Here is a 26,391-nt window from a genome sequence, read left to right as displayed (position 1 = left end):
TCTTTCCTGGCTGGATTTTTAAAAGCCTTTCTTAGTACCCTTAACTCCTTTGGCATCATTAACTCATTGTGCCCTTTTTTGGGGGGTGGGAGAGGGTGCCCTGATCTTTTCCCTGAGCTTCACACAGATCACTGATTCTTACCCCAAAGTAACTCCATGACTGTCCCAGTAAAGCCGACAGTTTTATTTAGTAAATGGAAGATCGTAATCACAATGAAGCATTCCATCTGAATGCCCGGTTGTAATGATACTGGTTCTGGCAGGACCCAGCTGAGAGTGCCAATTCAAGACAAATTGCTTAAAGCAGGGCTGTTACAGCCCAAGGCTGGGGTTTTTCCACCTCTAAGGCAAACCAAACCAGCCAAACAGAGAGGACTTTGGTTTTACCCCACTGGCTAACCACATGTCACACAAGAATTCCCTCAGACACTCCAGTTTCCCAGTATCACCACCAGTGCCACTCGTTATGGGGATGAATGGTTATGAAAACCAGTACCCCAGACCCAGGTCAATGTAGATCTTACCCACAAATCACGCTATTGCCAATCCTTTAGAGTCTAAAAACTAAAGGTTTATTCATAAAAGGAAAAAGCTATGGATGAGAGTTAGAATTGGTTAAATGGAATCAATGACATACAGTAATGGCAAAAAGAAAAGGAGTACTTGTGGCACCTTAGAGACTAACCAATTTATTTGAGCATGAGCTTTCGTGAGCTACAGCTCACTTCATCAGATGTTTACCGTGGAAACTGCAGCAGACTTTATATACACACAGAGAATATGAAACAATACCTCCTCCCACCCCACTGTCCTGCTGGTAATAGCTTATCTAAAGTGATCAACAGGTGGGCCATTTCTAGCACAAATCCAGGTTTTCTCACCCTCCACCCCCCACACAAATTCACTCTCCTGCTGGTGCTAGCCCATCCAAAGTGACAACTCTTTACATAATCAAGTAGGGCTATTTCCTGCATAGATCAAGGTTTTCTCACATCCCCCCCACCCCCATACACACACAAACTCACTCTCCTGCAGGTAATAGCTCATCTAAACTGACCACTCTCCAAGTTTAAATCCAAGTTAAACCAGAATATCGGGGGGGGGGGGGGGTAGGAAAAAACAAGAAGAAACAGGCTACCTTGCATAATGACTTAGCCACTCCCAGTCTCTATTTAAGCCTAAATTAATAGTATCCAATTTGCAAATGAATTCCAATTCAGCAGTTTCTCGCTGGAGTCTGGATTTGAAGTTTTTTTGTTTTAAGATAGCGACCTTCATGTCTGTGATTGCATGACCAGAGAGATTGAAGTGTTCTCCGACTGGTTTATGAATGTTATAATTCTTGACATCTGATTTGTGTCCATTTATTCTTTTACGTAGAGACTGTCCAGTTTGACCAATGTACATGGCAGAGGGGCATTGCTGGCACATGATGGCATATATCACATTGGTGGATGTGCAGGTGAACGAGCCTCTGATAGTGTGGCTGATGTTATTAGGCCCTGTGATGGTGTCCCCTGAATAGATATGTGGGCACAATTGGCAACGGGCTTTGTTGCAAGGATAAGTTCCTGGGTTAGTGGTTCTGTTGTGTGGTATGTGGTTGTTGGTGAGTATTTGCTTCAGGTTGCGGGGACAGTCCTTGCCTACAGACAGCCCCGCAACCTACCCCCCCCCTCCCCCGATATTCTGGTTTAACTTGGATTTAAACTTGGAGAGTGGTCAGTTTAGATGAGCTATTACCTGCAGGAGAGTGAGTTTGTGTGTGTATGGGGGTGGGGGGGATGTGAGAAAACCTTGATCTATGCAGGAAATAGCCCTACTTGATTATGTAAAGAGTTGTCACTTTGGATGGGCTAGCACCAGCAGGAGAGTGAATTTGTGTGGGGGGTGGAGGGTGAGAAAACCTGGATTTGTGCTAGAAATGGCCCACCTGTTGATCACTTTAGATAAGCTATTACCAGCAGGACAGTGGGGTGGGAGGAGGTATTGTTTCATATTCTCTGTGTGTATATAAAGTCTGCTGCAGTTTCCACGGTAAACATCTGATGAAGTGAGCTGTAGCTCACGAAAGCTCATGCTCAAATAAATTGGTTAGTCTCTAAGGTGCCACAAGTACTCCTTTTCTTTTTGCGAATACAGACTAACACGGCTGTTCCTCTGAAACCAGTAATGGCAAAGTTCTTGGTTCAGGCTTGTAGCAGTGATAGAATAAACTGCAGGTTCAAATCAAGTCTCTGGAGTACATCCACAGCTGGGGTGGGTCATCAGTCCTTTGTGTAGCACTTCAGTTTGTAGCAAAGTCCCTCCAGAGGTATGAAGCAGGATTGAAGACAAGATGGAGGAGCTGCAGCAGCTTTTTATATTCTCTTGCCATGTGGTCTTTGCTTTCTTTGTTCCAAAGACAAGCTGTCCATCGCATGGGATGGAAAAACCTCAGAGTTCTGTCCATAGGCATGTCCCTGCATACCTTGTTGAGTCACAAGGCATGTCTGCCTTATCTCAATGGGTCAGTTGTATAGCTGATGGTCCTTAATGGGCCATCAAGCAGGCTAGGCAGAGCTGACACCAACTTGTCTAGGGTGTCACCCAGAAGCATAGCACATGTATGAAATACAGACAGTATGGAGCCAGTATTTGTAACTTTAACTACAAAAATGATACACATATACAGATAGCATAATCATAACCAGCAAACCATAACCTTGTCTTAGACACCTTATTTGAGCCCCTGTATACAAGATTTGGGACCACTATAGGACTTTAGTTGCAGCAATGATCTCTAGGGTCCCAGTTCATGTCAATAACGTCACACCGGTACCATAACTGATAAACATGCTTCTAAATTACACAGTTCACCTAATGAAGCTAAGAGACTATTAGGAATTGATGGATTCAGACAGCCATATCAAATAAGTATTTTTTCCCTTCACTCTCAGATAAGAGGCTTCAGTTTGCTGGTTGTACCCTGCTTAGGCTACTCTAAAGTCATTCAAAATACTTCGTTGAACTTCTAAGCTTACAGGGGATTCATGTCCATGAATTCCACAAAAAATCATTGGGACCTGTAACTTTCACTTAAGTTGGTACAAAGATTTATAGGGCTCACATCTTCTCTTATAGGATTGAGGCAAGGACTCCGGAACCTTTGTAGAAGTGGCGGGGAGGAGAGGGGTGGCGCGCAAGACCAAAGTGCCCGCTCCCTCTCCATGGCTGGCTGCTTCTGTGGTGAGCCACCTGCCTTCTCTTCTGGCACCACAGCAGCCCCTGGTGGGCTAAAGGTGTAATTGCAGTGTCTCCTTGGCAGAATCTATTATTCTGCGGGAAGGGGGAAATCTGTGGGGGACATAAATTCTGCATTTATATTTCTTTTTTGTTAAAAAGTGGGGGGCATGGGCCCCCCTGGTTCTGGTGCTAGTGGATTGAGGTGAAACCACCTTACTTATACTGAAAATGCAACTAGGGTTGCCAGGTGTCCAGTTTTCGACTGGAAAGTCCGGTCCACACTGCCGACCAGACACTAAAAGTCCGGTTACCGGAATAACCACAATCAGCCTCACCACTGAGAGGATAGGAAGAGCAGCAGCTGCTCAGCTGCTGCTGCTGACGGAGAGAACTGCCTGGCTCCCAGATGCTATTTGGCCTCTCCGTTGGAGAGGTAGGTACTGCCACTGCCCGGGTGGGCTCCTGTCTCCCCTTGCCCCCCACTGTGCCTCTATTTCCTCTCTCCGGTGAGTGACACACACACCCCCGTGCTGCAAACAGAGCATGCCCCCTCACTGCCCCTTATTGCCTCTCATACACGCACACAGCGTGCACCCCCCCTCACTGCCCATTACCCCAACTCCTCCCAAGCTGCCAGTCAGCGGTCCCCCAACTCCAGTGCTCCCTCTCTGCCAGTTACTGCCCCCACCCACACCATGCCCCATCAATTCCAGTTAGTCCTTCCACCACACCCCATCAGTGCCAGTTACTGCTCCCTCCACACCCTCAACATCCCTCAATGACACTTACTGTTCTCCCCAAAATCCTAGTGACCCCCACACAGTGTTCCTCCTCAATGCCAGTTAGTGCCCCTACAGTCCCAGCATCCTTCAATGCCAGTTACTGCCCCCCCTCCAATCTTTGGGAAGTAGGGCAAGGCTACTATTTTGTGATTTACCAAGAGTGTGGATTAATGCATTTCTATACAAACAATATTCTCAGATGCTTATTCTAGTAACAATTTAAAACATAAGTTTGATTTAAAATACAATACTTTCTTAACCAGCCAAAAATCATTTGCCAGCTTTTCAAAGAATGGTTTAGACACTTAAAAAGATGTAATTTCTACAAAACAAATCTTACTGTGCACAATATGCCAGAAGCCATAAAATTTGTACCAAATTTAGAGATTCTAAAACAGAAAGAAAATTATTAGGACTATGGAAAATGGGGCAGGTAACTAGCAGCAGTCTGGCAAATGGGTTGCTGCATTTTATAGCAGAAATACATATGCTGCCAGGTTTATTTGGCATTATTTTAGGATACTGTGTTTTTTACAAGGCATTCTTGTTTGTATAGCTGAAACTTTCCTTTTCTAAGTTTGTGGAACCTCTCATTTGCCCTCACCCCAAGAAAAAACTCACATTCCTATACTCTTTGGTATCTAATAACACATAGAAAAGAGGTGGGTTGGATTTTAACCAAGTTATAGGAAGAGTTTAAACTTTGTTTTTTTGGATATTAGTCATGGTGGTACTTCTCACTTAATGTAGATGCACTTAAACCTGTTAAACCCATTTAATCCTTGTTTAGCGTGTACTGGTAAATTACTAAATTAAACTAAACTGATTTAAGTGAGGGTTAAAGTGCATCTACATTAAGGGGTATCACCTATTCAATTTCACAGACTTCAAATTAGTTTAGCTAAGACTGCACAACTTTTCTAATATAGATGAGCCCTAAGTATTAGGACACAATTGCAAATAGATGCACATTGGGTAAATGTCAACATGCATTTGTATAATACCATGCTGAATCTGCTCATTAGGTTTGCTTTGTTTGCGTGTGCAATCAGTTTTCTCTTTTTTAAAAATAAAAAAAAGTCCCTGAGTCGATGTGTGGGGAAAGCCTACCTACAGAACAGGTAAGGCATTTAATGAACACTCCTAAGGCTAAAGGTTTTTTCTACATGATTTTTCTGTGGAGAATTTTGTTGTAGGAAGGAACCAAGTATGAGGAAAAAAATTCTAAAAGGCAAAGAACAAATACTTCTTTTAAACCTCTCATGCTGTTCTAAGTCTTATGAATCAGCACCATCTTGCTCTATCACACCAGCTTCCTGGGAGTGGGGGAGCCAGCAGGGGGCAGGACCTTGGGGGAAGAGCTGGGGCATGGGGCATGGCCTTGGGGAAGAGGTTGGGCAGTGGTGTCTGGTTTTCAGACATCAGAAGGTTGGCAACCCAACATTATATAGATCTTGGCCTTCCATGGTCACAGCTACCTCAGTCACGCCAAGGCCCACTAGCGGCAAGAACTACTGTTGGCCGGGCTCATCTCCACTGGCATCCAAGAATTCTGTCTAAGCCTGAGTGTGATCATTATGGTCATACCACCACCACACACCACTACAGTCACTTTCTACCTGTACTTGTTAGGTTTTCTTTTACTTTACTGACTGGCTGCCTCATTCTAAGCTCTTGGGCATTTCAATTTGCCCTGCTAACACTTGGTCTCGTCCCTGGCTTGGCCTTTTTGCAGGGTTAAATGCTTTTTCTCTTGCTTCTCTTCCCTTTGCTTTCTGGGCCCATCTTTGTTGGCCAGCTGCCCATTTCACTTCCTGTCCTGCTTAAGTTTGAAGGGTAAGCTACAAACTTGGACTAAGTTCAGAGGCAATAGGAGAGGGGTTCATCCATCAGTGTCTCATCCCCAAAGATCCTGCTTACTATCCTGTAAAGACAAAGAGAACAAAACTGTGAGAGTGAGACTGGGTAAAATGGCTTCCTTCCAGTTACCTCTTTCCATTGGTCCACCTCATGTTGCCAGAGAAAATCTGAATCCGGCCCAGTCCTGAGCACTGCTGAACATACAACTCCCGCTGAAGTCAGTTAAAAGGGCTCAGCATCTCTTAGGAGGAGCTCAACATCTTGCAGGGTTGGACCCTTCAATCTCATTTGTGATAGACCATTGTTTTAGGACTGTACAGTCTAACTCTTGAGGCCAATACATCCATGACTTCTTGTGTCTACCCAGTCCCAGCACTAACAAAGGTTAAGGCAGGCTGAGACAGATTGCACTGTTTACACTGGCCTTTTTTTTTCTTTTCTTTTTAACGTTCATGAAACCAAATCGGCAGCTTCTTATTCCTTGTATTCTTTTTTATGTTGGAACTCTAGTCTGCTGTGCCTTTTGATATTAGTGATCCTTTTTAGGTTTCTCAGCCTTCTTCAACACTAGTAATTCCTCCCAATGCACCCTACCCTACTAACTAAGGGCCTGATTCTTCTCTGTTACACTATTGTAAATCAGGAGTAACTAAGTGTTGCAGTGGTGGAAAAGTTGTGCAGGTGAGAGGAGAACTGGGCTCTTGATATCTTAATTTACTAAATCTTGCTCTCCTGAAATCTAACACCCTTGTGCCACTGTAGCCTATGAAAATTATATATTATTACTATGCTGAATTTAAGTAGCTTGTCATAACTAAGAATAACAAAGAAGCCTAGAATCAATCACACTTCTTTATTAACAAAACGATGATTCAAGATGGATTCCTCTCTGGCTGGATTTTCTACATTATGCATCATGAAGTAGGTAACTCAGAAACATTTCTGATGCAGGCTAGGCTCAATTTATTAAACAACACATTTCATTGTGGTTAGAATCCCTCATATATGCAATGTCCTAAGGCTTTGGATACCTGGAGAGTTGGTTCAGTAACTGTTCTGTCTGCATCCTGGGGATCTGTAGCAGAAATTCTGAATATTTTTTTTCCTTCACTTTCATTCCTTATGTTAAGTAAAATATTTCACTACCCTCTTTAATATTAAAGTTCTCACTGACTTGGTATATGCTAAGTAACAGTTATTTAATTCTCATCTTCATCCTGTCTTCAGCTGAGTAATCCTTTCTTGTCTGAGGATTCTCACTGATTTCATCTAGACTTTTCAAGTGAGTAGGATCTGACCTTGCATCTTTCCCAACCAAGAAGTCCTTAGAGTTGTATTCTCTTATATTCCACAGAGATATACTCCACCTTCTACAAATCCCCCTACAGATGTGCATATCACCAATCTACCACATAACACCGAAGCAGCCCTTTTCCCAGGAGCACCTTCCTGGTTCTTACTAACTCTCCCTTGAACACAATTTCTCTCCTTTTCTCTGCTTGCTTTTCTGGCGCTAGTCCTCTAAATTTGGCAGAGACAAGCAGCTGCAGCCGTAAAGCAGCTGGTTGTAGTCCAATGCATCTTTGTTCCAGCTGATTAAGGATCTGTTATGTTGTCCTTCACTTTCCTTTTCTTGTTGCTGAGAAGATGCATATTCTCACATGATCCATCCGCAATCTATTAGGACCACTTGAGTTCAAACTTCTAGATAGGGAGCCACTGAAGGAAATTTGCAGACATGCTGGTAGAGCTGGTTGAATTATTTCTTGTGGATATTTTTAGTTAACAAGTTTAGTCTCTTTCTGTTTGTGAGTTGATCATGACTTGCAACATTTGTGTTCATGACTTGAAATTGTTTGCCTATGGATTTTTCACTGTATTCATGTGATTATTTGGTATTTGAAGTTGCTCAAGCTTTATAATGGATCACCTGAATCATATGGTATTAGTTCTGGTCCATGATTGGATCTACAGAACTTTCACTCAGCTCATTTCATGGTAAGTTTTAACTAAAAAATTTAAACTGCAAACCCAAACTTTACCTGTCACGCACAATGGCACGAACAAAACTTCAGTCAGGCAGAGAGGGTGCAAATATAGCTGAATGAAAAGATGGGTCAGAATTTGCAAAAATGTTTGCAAATTTCTCACTAGCCATCCAGTTCTACACAAGTAATGCAAAGCTTGAGCCTGTAAACTGAAGTTTTTCAGCTCATAGGATTTCTGACAAATCTAAGGGAAAGATTCTCATTTCTGTCTCAGATGTCTCATCAATGCAACAGGACCCAAATTACTGTAAATTTGTGCTGTTTCATGTCACTGTAAAATAAAAAGGAGTTGACACTTTGGAATAGAAAGAACTTTTGAAGTACTTTATGTAGAAAGAATATTGGATTTACTTCTTTAAAAAATGTGTTATACACTTTAGGGCAGGCATAGTAATTTCTAGCTGATAAAGGTGATTTTAAAAACAAATTAATTGCTGGATTTCTATACTCCAAAGTACCTCTCTAACCTTGTAAAACTGTCATGCTCCAGACATTTTGCACACTGAAGAAAATCACTGTTTTGCCTGGAGCAAGGAACATAAATGTTGCAACACTGACTCCTCCTCTAATGGGCTGAGAATGTACAAGTACATAGTTATATTGCTCAGAGCCGTCAGACTGAATATCTTGGGAGTCAACGCTGTAAACATTAGAGATTTTTCTGAATCTTGTTTTGTATTTGAGAGTGGGGGATTTTTCTTTCTCTGGATTGATTGAAGTTGTTTAACTGTGTTACCAATGCTGGATTTTCATATCCTTGTTCAGGAAGTGTTCCCGAACTGACATGGATCAACCCAGACTTCATTACCAGGCAAAAGTGAGTACTGTGGCTAAACCTGTTCCTAAAGTGAGTTTGAATATAAGGACGTTCATCATTGTATAAAGATTGATTGGTAGAGTTTGTTAATGTTAATAGGCTATTAAAAATAATCAGAAACCAGCTAAACTTAATACAATACATTAGATACTGTGTAGCTAACAGCTGATGGAAAAAACTATTGTTTTGGTGACAACTGTCAGCCAGGTGACAACTGTCTCCTGTGAATTGCTAATAATAATTCGGACAGAGATATTATACTTTACAAGGACACATAGACTTGCACTGGTCTTTTAATTAAGTGTTGAAATAATCTTACATGATTTCATTATTACCCTAATGTACATCCACATTGATGTGCTTTGGCACCCCCAATGTTTCTCAGAAGATGACTGATTTGGATCAGATTAAGTGTTTGACATCTCAGCATTCACTGACACTGGCATCGGGTAAAAGGGAAGCACAGAAACATGAGAACAGCTAACTGAGCTGTGGAGGAGAAAGGAAGCTGTGATGACTTATAGCTCTTGATTTCAAGAATTCAGTGATCCCTTCCTGCATGCTGTGGAAGCCTGGTGCCTTCCCTATCACATTTTCAGTATTCTGGGTATCACGTAGGATCTGTTTGTTTGTTGGTTGTGGAGGTTTTTTTGTTGGGGGGGTAGCATTTCTTTGCTGTCACTTTCTCAGGCTGACCTACCTACAGCAAACAGTATGGATCCCTTTTATTTCTCTCCTACATCAAGCCTCCCTCTCACTGAAGCCCTGCACTGCAGACACCTATCTTTTATATTTTGTCTTGAGAGATGGGTCACTGTTGTTGAACTGCTAGGAACTTCCTTTCCCAAAGGCAGATGAATGGTCTGCCTCTGCAGTATGAACAAGTCTAAGCAGGGAGTACTTGTGGCACCTTAGAGACTAACCAATTTATTTGAGCATGAGCTTTCGTGAGCCACAGCTCACTTCATCAGATGTGTACCGTGGAAACTGCAGCAGACTTTATATACACACAGAGAATATGAAACAATACCTCCTCCCACCCCACTGTCCTGCTGGTAATAGCTTATCTAAAGTGATCAACAGGTGGGCCATTTCCAGCACAAATCCAGGTTTTCTCACCCTCCACCCCCCCACACAAATTCACTCTCCTGCTGGTCACTTTAGATAAGCTATTACCAGCAGGACAGTGGGGTGGGAGGAGGTATTGTTTCATATTCTCTGTGTGTATATAAAGTCTGCTGCAGTTTCCACGGTACACATCTGATGAAGTGAGCTGTGGCTCACGAAAGCTCATGCTCAAATAAATTGGTTAGTCTCTAAGGTGCCACAAGTACTCCTTTTCTTTTTGCGAATACAGACTAACACGGCTGTTCCTCTGAAACCTGTCACTAAGCAGGGAGTGATGCCTGATATGTATGTGTACAACAAGTGCTATCATTTACTGCATGTTCTATGTTGGTACTGCTAGCTGCTAAAACTGATAATTAATTATGCTATGGGCTGTTTATCTCTGATGAAATGCTCTAGATAAACAACCTGGTGGGAGGATTAGCAACAGCTCACATGCAGCTGGGCATATGTGGCAAGCAGACCTTGAAGGGAAGGGGAACCTGGAGGAATACAGGTTGTATAGATTAACGTTAGTCCCAGGCAAACATGAAAAGAATTGGTGTTTGAGGGTGGGGTGGTAATTCAGAGTTTAGATTCATGTCTGCAACGTGTTTGTGGTTTTTGGACTAGAAATTGGACGACATCATCAGAATAAGCTTTCTTGTGAGAACTGAGTACTATGAAATAGGGGGCAACTTTGTCTTGTGGACTAAGCACAGAGCTGGAATTTAGGACTCCAAGTTTCCTAGCCTAGCTCAGCCACAGACTCCTTGTAACCTTGAGCATGTCACTTAGGCCTGCATTTGTAAAAGTTGTCACTGCTTTTGGGTGCCTCCTGTATTTGGTGTCTAGTTTGAGACCTTCTTTAGAGGTGGTGAGCTCCCACTGGCTTCAGCTGGAGTTGCTCAGCGCCACGAAAAGTCGGACTTATCTGTCTCAGTTTGGGCACCCAAATGCTTAGACACGCCAAACTAGTAGCAACTTCTGAAAACTTTGGCACTGATTCAGAGGCTGTGGGAACTCAGCACCTCTGAAAATGAAAGGTGAATTCCTGGCCAACTGAAGTCCAAGGGAGTTTTGTCATTGACTTCAGTGGGGGCAGGATTTCAGCTCAGGCGTTTAATCTCCCTAGGCTGACTTCCTCCTCAGTGTTTACACAGAGATTAATTACAGCTTGTAAAGCAACATAAGTATGCTATGTATTGTTACTTCATAGTCTCTGCTGGGTTGAAGATACTCATAGCTTTTGTCAAGATCTTTTAGTACTTCTACACCCTCAACGTTACAAAGCTTAAATATGCAAATTTAGTTTTTTAAAAATTAACTAAATTTGGTAAGCCTCAGGAAGGATCTGGTTTTGATTCCCCTCCTCCCTCGTCCCTCTCTCCCTCCAGCCCCACCCCACACTTTTGCTAGGCAGAGCCCTTCTCGAGGGATCTATTCTGTTCCCCAGCAATCTTTAGCCTTTCTATTGGCTGTAACTTCCAGGCCTCAGTTTAATAAAGCACGGTTTGCTGCATCACTTACTACTGAAGAAACAAGAAACAAGTTTTACTCTGAATTATGCCCCATTGCTCTTGAAACCAGTAAGGATGTATGTTGGTGTAGAATGTGGCCCAAAGCTTTTGCTGTATTAGGGACATGGCTTTATTTGGGCTACTTTAAGTAGAATATTAAACCCTTCATAGTGTAACACTTTAGCCAGGAGGAGTCAGCAACAACAAGGACCAGGTTCAGTATCTAAGTTCCTCTTAATAATACATAACAGAACCAGCTCGAGCCCTCACCCACTAATCAGGGAAAATTTAACTATCACCCCAGGTGCCTATAAAAGACAATACTTCCCCACTAGCCAGTACTAACTCTCTGCATAATAAGAGAAAACTTATTAAAAGGGCGAGGGAATCTAACATTAATTTGGGAACACACCACAACCACAATTCAAAAGCATGGGCAGTGTCCAACACACAAATATCCCTTTAACACACCATTACCCTTTCCCTCAGCTGCACCATACTCTCAGTTGGTTATTGTTGACCAGCAAAGACCCAGAGTTCAGAGATGTATTCATACTGGTCCACCTCCTACCCCTAAAACAGGGGTGGCCCACCTGTGGCTCCGGAGCCACATGCGGCTCTTCAGAAGTTAATATGCGGCTCCTTGTGTTGGCATCGACTCTGGGGCTGGAGCTACAGGCGCCAACTTTCCAATGTGCCGAGGGGTGCTCACTGCTCAGCCCCTGCCTCTGCCACAGGCACTGCTCCCACTCCCACCCTTTCCGCCCCGCCTCCCCCGAGCCTGCCGTGCACTCGCTCCTCCCCATCCCCAGAGCCTCCTACATGCCAGGAAACAGCTGATTGGGAGGTGCGGGGAGGAAGGGGGAGGCACTGATGTGGGGGGAGGCTGCCAGTGGGTGGGAGGTGCTGGGAGGAGGGAAGCGGGGGAGCTGATGGGTTGCTGCTGACCTATTACTGTGGCTCTTTGGCAATGTACATTGGTAAATTCTGGCTCCTTCTCAGGCTCAAGCTGGCCACCCCTGCCCTAACGGTAAGAATCAAGCAATGCCTCCTTTACTACTTCTGCAACTGGCTTGCTGCTGCTATCCCTACCCCCTGCTTAGCAGGTAAGCTTCAGTTTAGAATGACACCCTCGCTCAGGGTATACTAAGTACAGTTCTGCTGCCTTTTACTCATACACTAAGGATAACAGCATTTCATTGCCCCTGCATTCAAAAGTGAATTATAACCCCAAAGCAGCCAAAATTGATCATTTTGGCAAAGCAACTCTGTCTGCTGAATACCTGGGCAGGGTAGGTGTCTATGCATATAAAGTCTGCTCCTGAAGTCTTTTTCCCCCAGTGTGTCAATAGATGTCAGGGGAGAGCTCATTCACACCCTGCTTACGACAGGGTTGAGTGTGTATCAGACACAGAGACAGACCAGGCAGAGAACCATAGTTATGTGGATAGGATGTAGTTACTAATGACATCTATACTAGAGTACCAAGACAGTGCAATATAAGCACATTGGGGCCTGAGCGTGGAAAAGGGCAATATAAATGGAGTGAGTCACTTCTTCCTTAAAGCTTAGAAAAAAGTTTATACTAGTTCTGAGGTCACATGATGAGATTTGGGGGGGGGTGCATTTTTGTTCAGTCACCATTTTTGAGAAACTTTCTAGTTTCTAGTGTGATAGTTGGCACTTGTTGTAAGTAGGCCTGCTGATTAATCGCAGTTAACTCACGTGATTACCTAAAAAAAAAAAAAATCACAATTTAAAAAATTAATTACCATTTTAATCACACTGTTAAACAATAGAATACCAATTGAAATGTATTGAATATTTTTGATGTTTTTGTACATTTTAAAATATATTGATTTCAGTTACAACACAGAATACAAAGTGTACAGTGCTCACTTTATATTTTTATTACAAATATTTGCACTGTAAAAATGATAAAAGAAATAATATTTTTCAGTTCACCTCATACAAGTACTATCGTGCAATCTCTTTATCATGAAAGTACAACTTAGAAATGTAGATTTGTTTTTGTTACATAACTACCCTCAAAAACAAAACAATGTAAAACTTTAGAGCCTACAAGTCCACTCAGTCCTACTTCTTGTTCTGCCAAATGCTAAGAGAAACAAGTTTGTTTACATTTACAGGAGATGATGCTGCCTGCTTCTTGTTTACAATACCACCTGAAAGTGAGAACAGGTGTTTGCATGGCACTTTCATAGCCGGCATTGCAAGGTATTTACGTGCTAGTTATGCTAAACATTCATATGTCCCTTCATGCTTAGGCCACCATTCCAGAGGATGTGCTTCCATGCGGATGATGCTTGTTAAAAAAACAATGCATTAATTCATTTTGTGACTGAACTTCTTGGGGAGAATTGTATGTCTCCTACTCTGTGTTTTACCTGCATTCTGCCATATATTTCATGTTATAGCAGTCTCGAATGATGACCCAGCATGTTGTTCGTTTTAAGAACACTTTCACTGCAGATTTGACAAAATGCAAAGAAGGTACCAATGTGAGATTTCTAAAGATAGCTATAGCAATTGACCCAAGATTTAAGAATGTGAAGTGTCTTCCAGAATCTGACTGGGATGGGGTGTGGAGCATGCTTTCAGAAGTCTTAAAGGAGCAACACTCTGATGTGGAAACTACAGATCCTGAACCACCAAAAAAGTTTTACATTGTTTTATTTTTGAATGCAGTTATTTTTTGTACATAATTCTCTATTTCTGAGTTCAACATTCATGATAAAGAGACTGCACTACAGTACTTGTATTAAGTGAACTGAAAAATACTATTTCTTTTATTTTTACAGTGCAAATATTTATAATTTAAAAAAGTGAGCACTGTACACTTTGTATTCTGTGTTGGAATTGAAATCAATCTATTTGAAAATATGGAAAACATCCAAAAATATTAATATAAATAATCTATTATTTAACAGCCCGATTAATTATTTTAATTACTTGACAGCCCTGGTTGTAAGCATCACCTAGTAGTTAGGGGGTTTATACTACACAGTTTTGACAATGCAAGTTACACCAAAAGTCAAACATTGGTATAATTACATTGCTTGTGCATGTTCACACGACCTTCCTTCTGTCGGTGCAGTGCATCCATAGCTGGATCTCTAGTATAGACAGTGAGAGCAGTGCACTGTGGGTAGCTATCCCACTGTGTTACTCGCCACCATCTGCAGCTAGGAGTTGTGGGAAGCTAGAGTGAATCACAGTGCAGCGTGGGTGTGGGCTCAATGTCCCTTGATGCAGTTTTTTCCATTCCATGGGCTTCTGACCGCATTTCATGGCATTTTTCAATGACCCCTGTTTACTATGCACCCACCATCTGTCTGAAAGGATGGATCCTGCACTGCTTTCATCTGTTGTGGTCACTGTTATAAACACATCGCAGATGGTCATGCAGTATATCACGAGCTCCCAGTCTAAACAGGAATCAGAGTTGCCTGACCTTCTGTGGGCCATGAAAAGAAACAACACTAGATTACTTTTGGCATTCATGGAGCAGCTGCCCAAAGGAGACCATCACTTTTGGGCTTGGGGAAACAAGCACAGAGTGGTGCAGTCACATTGTTATGCAGGTCTCTAATGACGAGCAGTGGCTGCAGAACTTTTGGATGCATAAAGTCACCTTCCTGGAACAGTGTGTGGAGTTCGCCCCAGCACTGAGGTGCAAGGACACCAAAATGAGAGCTGCCCTTTCGGTGAAGAAGCACATGGCGATCTCTATGTGGATGCTAGCAACTCCAGGCTGCTACCAGTCAGTTGCGAATCAGTATGGAGTCAGAAAGTCCACCGTTGAGGCTGCGCTAACACAAGTGTTCAGGGCCATTAATTTCATCCTGCTACAAAGGACGGTGACTCTTGGCAATGTGTGTGAAATAGTGGATGGCTTTGCGGCAGTGGGATTCCCTAACTGCGGTGGGGCAATAGCTGACACGCGTATCCTAATTTTGGCTCCAGACCATCTTGTGACAGAACACATCAATAGAAAGGGTTACTTCTCTGTGGGATTGCGGGAGATTCCAGTGAGGATGTTGAAATGCCCATAGTGATCCTGGGAGACCCAGTGTACCCCTTACTCCCATGGAAGTGGTAGGTCTTTGGCGCAGCACCAGAACGATGGTTTGCCTCCCTGGCGTTCTAGTACACCTGCATCAGCTCCTTTATCTTTGCACAGTACTGATGCGTGTCCTGTTCATAGCCCTTATCCAACATGCCACAAGAAATCTGACCATAGGTATCAAAGTTCCTACAGCTGGAGTAGAGCTGGGACTGCACAGCCTCCTCTCCCCACAGTGCCAGGAGATCCAACAACTCAGGTGTGCTCCAAGTGGGAGAGGGTTTGTTGCGAGGAGACACCATGGTCCGCTGGGAAGATGTGATCTGAGCTGTTCACGCCAAGCAAACAGGAAATGGGACTTCAAAAATTTCCAGGTCTTTAAAAGGGGAGGGGCGGGTGCCTGTGTACAAGGGTGCAAGGCAGGGGAGTTCCAACTGCTGACCAGAATGGTCAGGATGGGCATTGTGGGACGCGTCCTCCTGGAGGCCATTTATAACAACATAACCAAGCACGGTATCTACACTAACATTTTGTCTATATAACTTTGCTGCAAAAAGCTCTACACCTCTCATCAAAGTGCTTTTATTTTGTTGGCAAAGCAGGAGAGTTTTGTCGGCGGAAGGAGCATTGCAGTGTGTTCACCTCCACTGTTTTGTCGACGAAACCTGACTGTTGTCGAAAAAATTGTGTAGTGTAGACAAGGCCTACGTGTGGAGGGAGGTTGGTAGGGGAGCCCAGGCCCTCCCACTCCACCAGGTTGCCGCCAAGGACCCTGCAAGGGATACTGAAGGTCTGGCACTCAAAAGCACCTTAAGGCTGCCCTCCCTTGTCCATTTCCTACCACCCACTCTACTGTCCAAGTTTTGTGGTCTGCAGCAAAAGGGTAATGAAAAAGCTATTAACTGCACCTTCAGTTTGTCTGGGCCCAGCAGGTAAGTGCCTCTTCTCCAAGAGAGGCTTCTGCAACATCCCTTCTCAGGTGCTCCCAGTGCAGGTCTGTCTCCCTGCCTTTGCAGCACCCTTTTGAGATGTCTGGCTTCCCTCTTAAGTGCCACCTCTATATGGAGCATGCTCTGCAGGTGTGACTACGGTGGGTAATCTGCACCCAGAATTGCTCTTTAACCCCTTCAGTTCTAATGCAGGGTTTATTCACCCCGTCACGTATCCCCATGAAGATGCTGAATAGAGAAAAGCAGTAGTTTAACACAGCTCTAGTTTTTAGCAGTGCCAAGGAGGATGAAAGCTACAGAGGAAATGAGAAGGGAGCAGAAATGTTTGAGAATACATATCACAATGTGACTTTTATCAGGAAAGAGGATGGAAACCAGGAAATTGCCAACAGAATTAGTTTGCTTTGCCTTGTGACTGTAATAACTTACCCTGAAGTAGATATAGACCTGAGCCACTGAATTCAGATATAGATGGTCCTTGCATCTGGGGGTGTGGTTCCAACCCATATTTTGATGATGGAATTTTGGCAAACACAGCAGTCAGGGGATCTGTTTTCTTAAAATATTGTTTAAGTAAATAAAACATTATGATGTGGCCCTTTTTTATTCTTTAGCAAAATGTTCAGAACTCTGCACTATTGTTTGACTTTGAAAGTTTGATATTAAAACACATTGGACCTGATTCTTTTTCTCACTCTTGATTTAACAGAGAGCAAAATCTGTTTCTCCATAATTCCCTTCTTCATTAAAAACGGTTGTCAGAAGAAAAAAATCCTTCCCTTTTTGGCACATAATTTGGAAAGAATCCAACACTGGCAATATCCATTTGTCAAGACAAGTGATAAAAACAGATTTTGAATGTTAGGTGCAATAAAATTGCTGAAATAGCAGTTGGTGGGTGTTTGTTATTACTGTATTCATAAAACAATATCAGGATCCTCAGTATATAGTTTGGTCTTTTGATCAAATATATTTAAAAGCTTTTAAAAGAGAAATAAAATAAAGGGGATTTTAAGTAGAATAAGTATCATTGCTAATTGTGAAACAAAAACAATGAGCCAATGCTCCCTGATTTTATTGCACTTTATCTGGATTCACTAGTCTACTCCCAGAGATTTGAGATGGATGCACAATGACTAAACTTCACTGTAGTTTATCAGCTTTAAAAGCAGCAGTAGATCAGATGTGCTGATGCCTCCAGCTGGTGGAGAGGGGGAAGATTCCATCCCTAACCACTGACGAATTTCCCTTGAAAAATTGTTTATTCAGGTTTTGTGGAGGAGACCAGGATTTGTCCCTTAATAATTATTGTTTATAAAAACTCTAGCTTAATGCCTAGCACTCTGCCATTTCAGTAAGGCTAACTGCTAAAACTGACAGAATACTTGGGTTACAAATTAATTTCTTTATTTCAATTCTATTTCTAGCCTTAACAGTATGAATTTTGTGTAATACAGAAGGTCAGACTAAATTATCACAATTGTCCCATCTGGCCTTGGAATCTATTAATACAGTTTTCTACAGTTGCTGTGCTGACAAGTTTTGAATAGAGATGCCCAATATGAATTGGTCTCTTTGCATCATACTAGACAACGGAGATTAATGTCATATTCATAGCAGAGTAATGTACAATTCCAGAACACAGAAAGCTAATATTTCCATTCACTTCACCATTATGATTTTTCACAATATGATACAATGCGCTAATAGTGTTGTACTCATGACAAAATTGATGTCAATTCATACATGACATCAGGATTTCCTCTTGTGATAGAAAAATGTTATAGAGTGAGTGACAGGACTGCTATCCTGAGTTTGCAGAAATTTGCCACTTGAGTCATGAATCATAGAAATGTAGGGCTGGAAGAGTCCTCAAGAGGTCATCTAGTCCATCCCCCTGCGCTGAGGCAGGACCATGTATATCTAGACCAACCCTGAAGGTAACCTGTCCCAGTATTTAACTACCCTTATATTTGGGGGGAAAAAAATTCCTGGTATCTGACCTGAATATCCCTTGTTGAGAATTAGGCTGCTTACTTTTTATCCTACCCTCAGTGGACATGTCAGCAGACCGAGTCATAGGCAGTCAGGCCTAGTGGTCGGAGCAGGAGTCAGGTCTAGTGGCCTAGTTCCACAATAGATTAAATGGAAATGGTATCCCATGGTTGAGGTGGAATGGACATGGGCTGGAAAAGGATGAGCAGGAGCACTTGGTCTGGGCACACAGGTCAAAGGATCTTATGCACTTCTTAATTGAGGTATGCAAGCCTGGCCACCAGAAACTCCTTGTGATTAGGCTCCAGATCTTGAGGTGGCCAGAGAGCCCTTCAAGGAATGCATCACGGCATAACTTAAGAACCTGCAGTCTTTGTTGCCCTTTTGGGACATAGATACGCTCCTTATAGTCGAGGACCCTAAACCTGGGGGCCGGTGGGGCGTCGGCATTCTCCAGAGTCTGATCGATCTGAGTAGCGAAGGGGTCATTGGGTAACAAGATATGTTTACAAGATATGTAACCCCAACCAGGGGTATTCTGTTTGCTACCCAAGATCCATAAGCCTGGAAATCCTGGACGCCCCATCATCTCAGGCATTGGCACCCTAACAGCAGGATTGTCTGGCTATGTGGACTGTCTCCTCAGGTCCTACGCTACCAGCACTCCCAGCTATCTTCGAGACACCACTGACTTCCTAAGGAAACTACAGTCCATTGGTGATCTTCCAGAAAACACCATCCTGGCCACTATGGATGTAGAAGCCCTCTACACCAACATTTCACACAAAGATGGACTACAAGCTATCAGGAACAGTATCGCCGATAATGTCACGGCAAACCTGGTGGCTGAACTTTGTGACTTTGTCCTCACCCACAACTATTTCACATTTGGGGACAATATATACCTTCAAGTCAGCGGCACTGTTATGGGTACCCGCATGGCCCCACAGTATTCCAACATTTTTATGGCTGACTTAGAACAACGCTTCCTTAGCTCCTGTCCCCTAGCCCTCCTACTCTACTTGCGCTACATTTATGACATCTTTATCATCTGGACCCATGGAAAAGAAGCCCTTGAGGAATTCCACCATGATTTCAACAATTTCCATCCCACCATCAACCTCAGCCTAGACCAATCCCCACAAGCGGTCAATTTCCTGGACACTACTGTACTAATAAGCGATGGTCACATAAACACCACCCTATACCGGAAACCTACTGACTGCTATACTTACCTACATGCCTCCAGCTTCCATCCAGGACACACCACACGATCCATTGTCTACAGCCAAGCTCTAAGATACAAACGCATTTGCTCCAATCCCTCAGACAGAGCGAAACACCTACAAGATCTCTATCAAGCATTCTTAAAACTACAATACCCACCTGCTGAAGTGAAGAAACAGAATGACAGAGCCAGCAGAGTACCTAGAAATCACCTACTACAGGACAGGCCTAACAAAGAGAATAACAGAACGTCACTAGCTGTCACCTTCAGCCCTCAACTAAAACCTCTCCAGCGCATCATCAGAGATTTACAACTTATCCTGAAGGATGATCCCTCACTCTCACAGACAGACCAGTCCTTGCTTACAGACAGCCCCCCAACCTGAAGCAAATACTCTCCAGCAACCACACACCACACAACAAAAACACTAACCCAGGAACCTATCCTTGCAACAAAGCTCGATGCCAACTCTGTCCACGTATTTATTCAAATGACACCATCATAGGACCTAATCACATTAGCCACGCCATCAGGGGCTCATTCACCTGCACATCTACCAATGTGATATATGCCATCATGTGCCAGCAATGCCCCTCTGCCATGAACATTGGCCAAACCGGACAGTCTCTACACAAAAGAATAAATGGACACAAATCTGACATCAGGAATCATAACATTCAAAAACCGATAGGAGAACACTTCAACCTCTCTGGCCACTCAGTAAAAGATTTAAGGGTGGCAATTTTGCAACAGAAAAGCTTCAAAAACAGACTCCAACGAGAAACTGCTGAGCTTGAATTAATATGCAAACTAGATACCATTAACTTGGGTTTGAATAGAGACTGGGAGTGGCTGGGTCATTACACATATTGAATCTATTTTCCTAAATTAAGTATTCTCACACCTTCTTGTCAACTGTCTAAATGGGCCATCTTGATTATCACTACAAAAGTTTTTTTTCCTGCTGATAATAGCTCATTTTAATTAATTAGCCTCTTACAGTTTGTATGGCAACTTCCACCTTTTCTGTATGTATATATATATCTTCTTACTATATGTTCCATTCTATGCATCCGATGAAGTGGGCTGTTGCCCATGAAAGCTTATGCTCTAATAAATTTGTTAGTCTCTAATGTGCCACAAGTACTCCTGTTCTTTTTGCAGATACAGACTAACATAGTTGCTACTCTGAAAGATATGAACTGGCTCCCGTAGGCCGTCGTCTGCTGTGCCATTGATGAAATTGAAAGCCTTTAGAATCATAGAGGGAGTTTTCTCACCCAATTCCAAGTACTCAGCCTTATGGGACAGGGTGTCAGCCTTCCCATTTCTTGTTCCTGGGTGGTAGGTGACGATGAAATCAAACTGACGAAGAAGAGGGACCAGCAGATCTGTTGATGGTTGAGGTGTCTGGCTTTTCAAAGGTATTCCAGGTTCTTGTGATCTTTGAGCACTTGGACAAGGAACCTGGCCCCCCTCTAGTAGGTACCGCCATTTCTCAAATGCTCTCAGGGTAGCTAAGAGTTTCTTATGATATATATCATAATTCTTCTCTGCTGAGGCTAGCTTGTGAGAGTAATAGACACATGGGTGAAGTCAACCAATAGGACCTACCAGTTGGGACAGTATTGCACCCAAGACAAACTTGGATGCATCTGCCTCCATGATGAATGGTTTGGTAGGGTCTGGGTGTACCAAGATGGGTGCTATGGTGAATTTCTCTTTTAGCTGATCAAAGATGGTTTGGGCTTCCAAGGACCAGGTGAACCAGACTCCTTTTTGCAGAAGGGCGGACAGAGGAGCAATTAGACTGGAAAAATCCCTCAATTAACTGCTGGTAGAAGTTAGTGAAGCCTAAGAACCGTTGGCTCCGGTGGGTGTACTTTGGTACAGCCCACTCAGAGATGGCCATCACCTTGTGTGGGTCCCTGGTTAGTCCCTTGGGGGAGATAATGTAACCAAGAAATTCTATTGCATCCTGGTCAATCTTGCATTTTTCAGGCTTTGCGTATAGAGCGTGTTGGCAAAGTCTTTCTAGGACACTGCAGACCTGCTGATCATGAGAAGCCTGATTTTCCAGAAAAGAGAGGGTGTTGTCCAAATAAATGACTACATGGCTGTCTAACACATCCCTGAAGATATCATTTATGAAGTGCTGGAAGGTGTCTGGGGGATTTCACAGTCCAAACAGCATGACCAGGTACTCAAAGTGTCCGGACTGTGTACAGATGGCAGTCTTCCACTAATCTCCCACTCTAATCTGGACCACATTATAGGCCCATGAAGGTCCATTTTAGTAAAAATCTTTGTGGAGTGGAATCTTTCAAAAAGCTCATTAATGAGAGGGTATCTATTTATAATCATAACTCTGTTTAACACCCAATAGTCAACACAGGGCCTTAGTGATCCATCTCTTTTCTTTACAAAGAAAATTGGAGCCCCAGCTGGAGATGTGGAAAGACAAATAAATGCCTTTTGTGGATTTTTCTGGAGGTAGTCATGGAGAGCTTGAAGTTTTGGCTCTGAAAGAGAGTAGATGCAGCCAAAAGGGACTTCTGCTCCGAGCTAGAAGTTGATGGGATAGTTATAGCTATGGTGGGGTGTCAGAGTGTCCGTTTTTGGGGTTTTTTTGTCAAACACATCAGCAAAATCCTTGTATTTAAGTGGTAACATGGAGGCAGTGGATGACTGCAGACAGTAATGAGACTTCCTGGGGGTTAACCTGTTCAGACTTGGAATCTCTTGGAAAGCAAGCTCAACCATGAAGGGTTCCAAATCTGTAGTCCCCTCAGTCTGGTTTCAGGAGACAGAATTGTTGGCAATGTGGGGAGCAGAACTGTATCAGGCCTGCTCTCCAGCAAATGCATGGGTTGTGTGTAGTGAGCCAGGGCATGCCAAGAACTGCTGGAAAGTGTGATTCTTGGATAAGTTCAAACCCCTGGAGAGTCATAGCTTATAGGGGTTCAGTCTGGTGGGTAACTGGGCTTGATAAGAGGAGAGAGCCATAGATAGACTCCACCTGACTAAATCTTAGCTGGGGGGCAGGGGAGAGCATGGGCTGGATGGTGGGGGGGGGGGCACTGCTGTGGGGGGGGGCAGTGGCACCAGCTGCTGGAGGGCACCGAGCAGTGGGTACTCTAGTTGCCCCCAGAACCCCCCACCCACCACTGCTCCCACCGTCCCCAAGACAGCTGCTGGAGTGGCACCAACACTGCTCAGGCAGCCCCGGGAAACTGGCCCTGTGGGTCACCCACCCACCCTGCTCTTGCTGTCCCTGGGATCTCTGCTCAGGTGGTCCCCAGGGCCAGCCACACTGGCTGCTACTTGGGCAGTTCCTGGGGCCATCTGCCCAGGGCCACCCGAGCAGCAGTCGGTGCGGCTGGCCTCGGGGCCGCTCTAGCAGTGCCTGAGCGGCTGGCTGCGGGGCCGCCCAAGTGGCTGGCTGTGGGGCCAGCTCCTTGGGTGGCCCTGGGATCAGCCACACTGGCCTCTGCAGAGGTCAAGGAGGTCATGGAAAGTTATGGAATCCGTGACTTCCGCGATCTCCGTGACAGACCTGAAGCCCTACTCATGAATGATGGGAGAGCTACCAGAGGACTGGAAAAGGTACTATATTTGCCTTATCTATAAAAGAGGGGAATAAGCATGGGTGCAGGCACAATTTATATAGTGGGGGTGCGGAGAGCCATTGAACCAAACTGTAAATCCTATATGTGATGGAACCACTTCAAGCCAGGGAGTGCAGCAGCACCCCTAGTTCCAGCACCTATGGGAATAAGGAAAACTCAGGGAATTATAGACTAGTCTTCTTAACTTTAGTACCTGGAAAAATAAAATGGAGTGAATAATCAAACAATCTGCTTGTAAGCACCTAGAAGATAAGGTGATTAGTAACAATCAACATGGATTTGTCAAAAATAAATCCTGTCAAACCAACCTAATATCCTTCTTTGACAGGGTAACAAAACTTGAGGGTAGCAGGAAAGCAGTAGATGTGCTATTTCTCGACTTGAGTAAGGTTTTGATAGTCTCATGTGACCTTTTCATAAACAAACTAGGGAAATTATAGCCTAGACAAACCTACTATAAAGTGGGTGCACAACTGATTGCAAAACTGCCCTCAGAGAGTAGTTATCAATGGTTCACCATCAAGCTAGAACAGCATTTCAAGAGAGATCCCGCAGGGATCTGGCCTGGTTTTTGTTTGTTTGTTTTTTTTTGTTATTAGGAGACTGAAAAGTTTGTATGTAAACAAGGGCTATGCTTTGTCTTTGACTCTGAATGGACTCTGAATAAAAGGTTGGATGACTCACTTAAGCTGAATTGAGCTGGTAAGGGGCCTTTATTAATTCAAAATTGAATCCACTTAAGAGCAATCAAGGGTTAAACTGTCTTTTAAACTATAGTCCTTGGCAGAGGATGGTGAGGAATTATGCCGCCTCAGTCAGAGCTCCCTGAGGCAGACATAATGCTTCTGGGAGTACTGGGAAACACTGCCTCTGGTGAACCCAGAATGATGCATTCTATATTCTATATTGGTGAGGTTAGTCCTGATGACTTCTGGTACAGAGCAAGAAAGGGAATGAAGCCTGAATGGTCCTGGTCTGAGGCATTTGGAAGAGAAGTCTACAAGAACAACCAATGGATACTAGTATAGCCCTGTAGGCATGAGCTGAGCATCCCAATTTTTTGTTCATGTTAATGGTGACTGGCACTGCTCTAAAAACCCATAGGTGTAAATTAGGGGCTTGGCTGATATGGCGGGAACTGAGCAAGTCAGAATTCTCGAGCATTATCAAGAGACACTAGGAATGACAGCACAAGCTTATTAGCATTTGGGTGTGACTTGCTTTGCCTAAGGGAGGAAATTTGAAAGGAGACTTTTAATGCATTAAAATGTAAGTGAGTTAAATGTTAAATCTTTACAATCCACTTGTGTGCAATAGCAGACTAGAAATTGGATGCAACTTTCATCATTTGGATTAGCAGCCTATATGACACTGAGATCTGATACTGGTTTTTCAGTACCCCTTTTGTAGACATTGTTATTCTAAAGATATGTAATTGATAATGATGTAGCATGGTACCTTTTATTTTTGTAACTAGGAGTTCAGTCACAAATTGAATTAATGCATTGTTTTTTTTAACAAGCATCATCAGCGTGGCAGCATATCCTCTGGAATGGTAGCTGAAGCATGAAGGGGCATATGAACGTGTAGCATAACTGGCACGTAAATACCTTGCAATGCCAGCTATGAAAGTGCCATGCAAATGCCTGTGCTCACTTTCAGGTGGTATTTTAAACAAGAAGCGGACAGCATTATTTCCTGTAAATGTAAACAGTCTTGTTTGTTTTAACGACTGGCTGAACAAGAAGTAGGACTGGGTGGACTTGTAGGCTGTAAAGTTTTACATTGTTTTGTTTTTGAGTGCAGCTATGTAATAAAAAATACATTTGTAAATTACACTTAAACGATAAAGAGACTGCACTACAGTACTTGTCTGAGGTGAATTGAAAAATAATATTTCTTTTGTTCATTTTTACAGTACAAATATTTGTAAAAAAATAATAATATAAAGTGAGTACTGTCAACTTTGTGTACTGTGTTGTAATTGAAATCAATATGTTTAAAAATGTAAAAAAACATCCAAAATGTTTAATACATTTCAATTGGTATTCTGTTGTTTAACAGTGCAATTAAAACTGCGATTAATCGTGATTTTTTTTTTTTAGTTAAGCGCATGTTAACTGCGATTAATCAACAGTAGGGCTGCCAATTAATCGTAGTTAACTCACCCGATTAACTCAAAAAAATTAATCACTATTTTAAAAATTAATCGCAGTTTTAATCACACTATTAAACAATAGAATACCAATTGAAATGTACTAAACATTTGGATGTTTTTCTATATTTTCATATATATTGAATTCTCTGTTGTAATTGAAATCAAAGTCTATATTTTTATTACAAATATTTGCACTGTAAAAATGATAAACAAAATAAATAGTATTTTTCAATTCACCTCATACAAGTACTGTAGTGTAATCTCTTTCTTGTTTAAGTGCAGCTTACAAATGTAGATTTTCTTTTGTTACATAACTGTACTCAAAAACAAAACAATGTAAAACTCTAGAGTCTACAAATCCACTCAGACCAAAAGTTTAAGAATCTGAAGTGCCGTCCAAGCTCTGAGAGGGACATGATATGGACCACGCTTTCAGAAGTCTTCAAAGAGCAACACTCCGATGCGTAAACAACAGAACCCGAACCACTATAAAAGAAAAATCAACTTTGTGCTTATGGCATCTGACTCAGATGATGAAAATGAACATGTGTCAGTCTGCACTATTTTGGATGGCTATCAAGCAGAACTCATCATCAGCATGGATGCATGTCCTTTGGAATGGTGTTTGAAGCATGAAGGGACATATGAATCTTTAGCGCATCTGGCATATTATTATATCTTGCAATGCCGGCTTAGCTGCTACCCTAATTCACAGTCAGATACAACCTATGGTGATAACAAAATGCTTCTGGGTCAATATTATTAGGGAAGATGGAAAAGAAACTCTTGAATAACTTGTTGGGTTTAAAAATATATTGTTACACCAAGAAAAATGGTTCAAAAAATGGCTTAAATTAACTGGAGGGCAGGGCTGTCATTTGTATTTAAAGTGTGAGAACTAACAACATACATTTTTGAAACATCCGATAGCTCCTTGCAGCTAAATGAAGGGAGACCAGAACTTGCATTCCTGATATTTCCAAGA

General features: G+C 42.8%; 1 protein-coding gene across 9 annotated transcripts in view; it reads left to right on the top strand.

Annotated features, from left to right (window-relative positions):
• The window catches only part of PRLR (prolactin receptor), a 322,433-nt gene that overhangs the window by 174,076 nt on the left and 121,966 nt on the right, over positions 1-26,391 (top strand). For 6 of the 9 annotated variants that reach the window (XM_075128420.1, XM_075128422.1, XM_075128421.1 and 3 more), the window contains one exon: positions 8,681-8,732. The exons of 1 other annotated variant lie outside the window; for it this stretch is intronic. The gene's annotated coding sequence lies outside the window, so the exon portion shown is untranslated. Of the gene's footprint in view, positions 1-8,513; positions 8,733-12,406; positions 12,466-26,391 lie in introns of those variants that run through there. 2 more of the 9 variants (XM_048850345.2, XM_075128425.1) reach the window with 2 other exon arrangements.

The sequence above is a fragment of the Caretta caretta genome, chromosome 5, assembly GCF_965140235.1.
Source record: "Caretta caretta isolate rCarCar2 chromosome 5, rCarCar1.hap1, whole genome shotgun sequence".
Classification (NCBI taxonomy): domain Eukaryota; kingdom Metazoa; phylum Chordata; order Testudines; family Cheloniidae; genus Caretta; species Caretta caretta.
Note: the sequence above shows the minus strand (reverse complement) of the source record. Positions and strands in the feature narration are given on the sequence as shown.